Here is a 7,065-nt window from a genome sequence, read left to right as displayed (position 1 = left end):
GTAACTCCTAAACCTAATTCTAACCCAAACCTAATTCTAACCCTAAACCTGACCATAAGCCTAAAATAGCCTTTATCGACAAAATGTGACCACTTGTTAGAATTGTCCTTGTTTTACTGTCCCTGTGAGGACTTCTGGAACCCAAAAGATATGAAAGTTAGACCACACACACACTACTGGCTTGGGTGGGGGTGTGAGGTGTTCCCTCATAAGGGCAGGAGAGGACTGTCACTCCCACACTCTGCTAAACTGGATACAAACTGAGACACAGCCAGGAGCGTGGGACTTAGTAGCTTCTTATTTCATGCTTTTGTAACTCTTATCAGGGTGTTGGACAGTTGTTGGTAATTGTCAGACAACTGTTGTTTTGGACCAAGAGGTTTTTCTCTTTTCTGACTAATAGATTTTTTACTTTTTGGACCAACAGTGTTTTTTTCTAAGTAAYGTTTTGGAGAGACCTGCACAGTGTTTCAGACTAGAAGGACAGACAGACAGACAGAAAAGACAGAGAGACACAAAGCAATCAACACAAAGACACTCAGTGTTGGAAGACAGGCAGGCAGGCAACCATGGGAGTTGAAGAACAGAGAGCTGGGAAGTTTTACGTGGAGCGGGATGTTTTGGACGAGCTTTGCCTTGACCAGGTGGCMCGAAGACGGACACACTCCACCACACCTCCCCTGAAGGAGAGGGTGAAAGATTCCCTCAGGTAAGATATGGTAAAAGAGAAGGAGAGGGAGCAGGGCAGAAGGGATGGGAGAGGGGGAGGAGGGAGGATAGTGCACGTGKGGAGCAGGAACATGCATCAGTTTCACTATTTGCTGACTAATTCTGCAGATGAATAACATGCATTGACAAAAGCTATTTTGGATGTGTCTGTGTTGATTTCAGTTTACAATTTACTGCCCAGGTTATTTGAGGACAGTTGAGTAAGGCACGTAGATGAGCGTGTGTGTGTGTGTGTGTGTTGTGTGTTTGAATGTGTGATATGCTCCTTTATATGGTTGCAATGGATGATCTTTCATTATGCAATCCCACTGACGCAGGGAGAGGTAAGATAGGAGCAGAATGAACAAGAGAGGGGACAGTCTGTGGCGGACAGAGAGGGGACAGTCTGTGCCGGACAGAGAGGGACAGTCTGTTGGACAGAGAAGAGACAGTCTGTTRGACAGAGAAGAGACAGTCTGTGCCGGACAGAGAGGGACAGTCTGTGGCAGACAGAGAAGGAGAATATTAGAGAGAAAACAGATAGAGGATAAGAGAGAAGGATAATGAGAGGCACAGAGAGAGAAAGAAKWGAACAGATAAAGGTGCAGAAAGAGAAGACAGGACAGCTGCCCATATGAAAAATATTACAGTATACTATGGTCTAAATACTGTAGTATTACTATATTTATATACTACAGTTTTCACTGCAGTGTTTTTGCGGAAGTAKACTATAGTATTCACTGTAGTGTTYTTGCGGAAGTATACTATAGTATTCACTGTAGTGTTTTTTTGCTGTAATGTGCTGTAGTGTTTTCGCAGACTGTAGTATACTATAGTATTCACTGTAGTGGTTTGCAGAAGTATACTATAGTATTCACTGTAGTGTTTTTGAGGAYAMACTAGTATACTATAGTATTCACTGTAGTGTTTTTGAGGACAAACTAGTATACTATAGTATTCTCTAGTATAAATACTATAATATTCACTGTAGTGTTTTTGCAGACTTTACTGTAGTATTCCCCGGTAGTGTTTTTACAGACTTTAATGTAGTGTTCACTATATGTTTTTGTGGACTGACTGTAGTATACTTTAGTACAGTGTATTACAGTATAAATACTATAGTATATAATATAGTAATTACTGTAGTGTTCTTGCAGATATTACTGTAGTATCTACTAGTGTTTTTTGTTCTATTATCTTTGACATATAAGATATACTATGAGCAAATATTCCATAAACTGAAGGTAGGATTGGAGTCTGAATAGATAGTTCAACATTTCTGCTTTTTTCTATAATCTGTAGGGGAACACAATATATGGTCTATAATTTGCATGTAGGTTTCTTACTTATGGGTGGCACAAATTGGGATATGGGGGATGGGTATGGGTGGAGCATATGCAAATTGAATAATGTAGTATTACTATAGTTTTACAATTCTTTGTTTTTGCGGACATTACCGTAGTATTTACTACAGTGTTTTTGGCAGATAATACTGTAGTAATTAATATAGTATTCTACAGTATACTACAACACTTTATAGTAAGCACTACACAGTTAAGGGATACTACAGTGTGTAGTACAGTATTCTACAGTATATTACAAAATTATATAGTAAGCACTACATGATCAACAGTGTGTAGTATACAGTAGTGTAGTATACAGTAGTATTCCACAGTATACTACACAATTAAATAGTTTGCACTACACAATCGAGGGATACGGCAGTGTGCAGTATAGTATTCTACAAAATACTAGTTTACTACAAAATACTATCAAATTYTATAGTAACAGAATACTATATCATTATATAGTAAGTACTATAGTATTCTATAGTAAACTGTAGTCTTTTTTATCTGGGTTATGAAAGGCAGACAGTTTGGTCCAGACCGTGTGACTTACAGTGGCTTGCGAAAGTATTCACCCCCATTGGCATTTATCCTATTTTGTTGCCTTAAAACCTGGAATTAAAATTGTTTTTGGGGGGTTTTGTATCATTTGATTTAAACAACATGCCTACCACTTTGAAGATACAAAATATTTGTTATTGTGAAACAAACAAGAAATAAGACAAAAAAGCTGAAAACTTGAGCGTGCATAACTATTCACCCCCCAAAGTCAATACTTTGTAGAGCCACCTTTTTGCAGCAATTACAGCTGCAAGACTCTTTGGGTATGTCTCTATAAGYTTGGCACATCAAGCCACTGGGATTTCTGCCCATTCTTCAAGGCAAAACTGCTCCAGCTCCTTCAAGTTGGATGGGTTCCGCTGGTGTACAGCAATCTTTAAGTCATACCACAGATTCTCAATTGGATTGAGGTCTGGGCTTTGACTAGGCCATTCCAAGACATTTAAATGTTTCCCTTGATTTAGCAGTATGCTTAGGGTCATTGTCTTGCTGGAAGGTGAACCTCCGTCACAGTCTCAAATCTCTGAAAGACTGAATCAGKTTTCCCTCAAGAATTTCCCTGTATTTAGCGCCATCCATCATTCCTTCCATTCTGACCAGTTTCCCAGTCCCTGCTGATGAAACACATCCCCACAGCCTGATGCTGCCACCACTATGCTTCACTGTGGGGATGGTATTCTGGGGTGATGAGAGGTGTTGGGTTTGCGCCAGACATAGCATTTTTCTTGATGGCCAAAAAACTAAATTTTAGTCTGATCTGACCAGACTACCTTCTTCCATATGTTTGGGGAGTCCCCACATGCCTTTTGGTGAACACCAAACGTGTTTGCTTATTCTTTGGGATAGGGGGCGGTATTTTGACGTCCGGATGAAAAGCGTGCCCAAAGTAAACTGCCTGCTACTCAGGCCCAGAAGCTAGGATATGCATATAATTAGTAGATTTGGATAGAAAACACTCTAAAGTTTCTAAAACTGTTAAAATGATGTCTGTGAGTATAACATAACTTATTTGGCAGGCGAAACCMCGAGGACAAACCATCCAGGAAAATCATTTTTGGAGTTCACTGTGTTTTCAATTAGTTTTCTATGGTAAACTAGATTTATGAGGCACCTGGTTGCAGTTCCTATGGGTTCCACTAGATGTCAACAGTCTTTAGAAATTGGTTGATGTTTTTCCTTTGAGAAATTAAGAAGTACGGCTATTCAGAATGAGAGTCAAGCCAAGTGGACTCTTTTGTTTCTAGAGCACGACCTGTTGCTCGCTCCACTTTGATTTTATCCGCTATTGAACACAATATATTCCGTCTTAAATTGTATAGATTATTTATGTTTTAGGTTACCTAAGGATGGATTAGGAAAGCTGTTTGAAATGTTTGGACAAAGTTTACAGGTAATTTATTAGATAATTTGTAGTCATGTTGTAGGCGAGTTGGAACCAGTGTTTTTCTGAATCAAACGCGCCAAATAAATGGACATTTTGGGGATATAAAAAAGGAGTTTATCGAACAAAAAGAYCATTTGTGATGTTTCTGGGACATATTGGAGTGCCAACAGAAGAAGATCTTCAAAGGTAAGGCATGAATTATATCGTTATTTCTGACTTTTGTGTCGCCACCTGCCTGGTTGAAAATGATTGTTATGCATTTGAATGGTGGGGTGCTGTCCTCAGATAATCGCATGGTTTGCTTTCGCCGTAAAGCCTTTTTGAAGTCTGACACSGYGGCTGGATTAACAAGAAGTTAAGATTTATTTTGACATATTGCATGTGTATTTTCAAGAATGGTAAATATTTACAATTTTGTAGTTTGAATTTGGCTCCMTGCACTTTTACTGGATGTTGGTCAGGTGGGACCGTCCCACCTAGCCTAGAGAGGTATTAAAGCAATGGCTTTTGGCTTTTGGCAATGGCTTTTTTCTGGCCACACTTCCGTAAAGCCCAGCTCTGTGGAGTGTATGGCTTAAAGTGGTCCTATGGACAGATATTCCAATCTCCGCTGTGGAGCTTTTCAGCTCCTTCAGCGTTATCTTTGGTCTCTTTGTTGCCTCTCTGATTAATGGCCTCCTTGCCTGGTCCGTGAGTTTTGATGGGCGGCCCTCTCTTGGCAGGTTTGTTGTGGTGCCATATTCTTTCCATTTATTAATCATGGATTTAATGGTGCTCTGGGATGTTCAAAGTTTCRGATATTTTTTTTTAACCCAACCCTGAACTGTACTTCTCCACAACTTTGTCCCTGACCTGTTTGGAGAGCTCCTTGGTCTTCATAGTGCCGCTTGCTTGGTGGTGCTGCTTGCTTGCTTGGTGGTGTTGCAGACTCTGGGTCTTTCAGAACAGGKGTACATATACTGAGATCATGTGACACTTAGATTGCACACAGGTGGACTTTATTTAACTAATTATGTGACTTCTGAAGGTAATTGGTTGCACCAGATCTTATCTAGGGGCTTCATAGCAAAAGGGGTGAATACATATACACGCACCACTTTTCCCTTTTATTTTTTTTTGAATTTTTGGAGTATTTTGTGTATGTCCATTACATGAAATCCAAATAAAAATCCATTTAAATTACAGGTTGTAATGAAACAAAATAKGAAAAACACCAAGGGGGTGAATACTTTTGCAAGGCACTGTATCCAGACAGTTTGGTCCAGGTCGTGTGACTTATTGAGGCTTGAAGAGAAAAGTTAACCTTCCTCTGGACCTGAGCCCTGATGGCCTCTTGAAACTGAAACATAGGTTCAGCACTGCCACCAAATATTAACCTAATCCCGAGAGTATGAACACTGCACTGCCGACTCAAATATTAACGCTATTCACAGAGTATGACACTGACTGCCACCAAATATTAACCTATCACAGAGTATGACATCTGAATCACCGCCACCAATATTAACCTATACACAGAGTATGACACTGCACTGCCACTGAATAATTAACCTATCAAGGAGAGATGACACTGACCTGCCTACCATAATGTACTGAGAGCCATCACAGAGTATGACACTGCACGGCCAACAAATATTAATATATTCAAAGTCAGAAAAAATGAACTCTTTAGAACGCTTTAGCTACATAATCCAGATGAACACTCCAAACACAGAATTACACGGCCCTTTTTGTTTTTTTACTGGGCGGCTAAAAAGGACCGTACAGATAGTTGTCATGGTTTCTCTGTAACACCCCGGTCTTGAAGGGACCAGTGTGGTTTGCAGGTTTTTTGTTCCAGCCTAGCTTTATAGTCTCCGGTTAGTTTAAATGTCATATGTGTTGGAGGCTGGGTAGAACAAGATCCCTGCACACTCGCTGTGGGCGCTCCAGGAGATATAGAGTTTGCCTATCTCTCTCAACAACAACAACCGGAGAGGGTTGGGTTTTGAGTAGCGTTTGTCATTTTTATTTATGTTTGCGTGTGGAGTGTTGTTTCTGGTTTGTTGCTTTGTGGCTATTTCGTTGTGCGCTTGTTTTGTGATTGTTGTTGTTGTGACTGGTGGCTGTGTTTTGTTGTTTCTGTGTATTATTGTGGGGGTTTGGATGTGGGTGGGGGTGGGGTTTGGGGTTCTTGGGCTTGTTGTTTATATTGTTTGTTTTTTTGAGGCAGTGGTTTTGGGGGTTCGTTCTTGGGTGTTTTTTTTTGTTTTTGATGTTGTGGGTGCGTGGCCGTTGTTTTCGGTTGTTGGTTGTTTTGCAGGCTGGTTAGTTCGGTGGCAGGTCTACCGCGCTAGGATGTGGTTTAAGCGTTGTCCCTTAAGTTGCCACCTAACATTCCTTCCACAAGTAGAATATGGGCAAACGGGTGCATTTTGGGGATGCAAGAGGGGTGGTGTTGCGTTGTGAAGAGTGTGGTTGTCTAAGGTGACTTAGGGCACGGAGGAAGCATCCTCCTCTCTCTCTCTCTCCTCTTGTCTGGTCTCTCTCTCTCTTTCTCTCTGTGCATCTCTCCTCTCTCTCTGGTCGTCTCCGTCTCTCCCTCCTTCTCTTCATCTGCTCTGAGGTATACTCGAGAGAACGCCTGGCGTTGCCGGGAGACAGCCACTCATGCATCATAGTGTGTTTGCGCTCTCTTAATTAAGCAGTGTAAAATTCTCTCCCTTCTTGTCCTCCTCTTCAACTAGTCTCTTCGTCCAGTCAGCCAATAGGATTGTAGCCCTGGAGTCTCAGCCAATTAGTATGTAGCCCTTGAGTCCTCAGCCATTAGGATTGTAGCTCTGAAGTCTCAGCCAATAGTATTGTAGCCCCTTGAGGTCTCAGCCAATAGTATTGTAGCCCTCAAAGTCTCAGCCAATAGTTATTGTAGCCCTGTGAGTCCTCAGCCAAAGTATTGTAGCCTGGAGTCTCCAGCCAATAGTATTGTAGCCCTGGCTGGAGTCTCAGCCAAATAAATTGTAGCCTAGAGTCTCAGCCAATAGTAAGGTAGTAAGTCGTCCTGGATCTCAAGCCAATATATGTAGCTCC

At 41.2% G+C, this 7,065-nt stretch overlaps 1 pseudogene; it reads left to right on the top strand.

The window, feature by feature from the left end:
* The first annotated feature begins 224 nt into the window (after positions 1–224).
* The window catches only part of LOC111976847 (solute carrier family 26 member 6-like), a 38,471-nt pseudogene continuing 31,630 nt past the window's right edge, over positions 225–7,065 (top strand).

The sequence above is a fragment of the Salvelinus sp. IW2-2015 genome, linkage group LG17, assembly GCF_002910315.2.
Source record: "Salvelinus sp. IW2-2015 linkage group LG17, ASM291031v2, whole genome shotgun sequence".
NCBI lineage: Eukaryota > Metazoa > Chordata > Actinopteri > Salmoniformes > Salmonidae > Salvelinus > Salvelinus sp. IW2-2015.
Note: the sequence above shows the minus strand (reverse complement) of the source record. Positions and strands in the feature narration are given on the sequence as shown.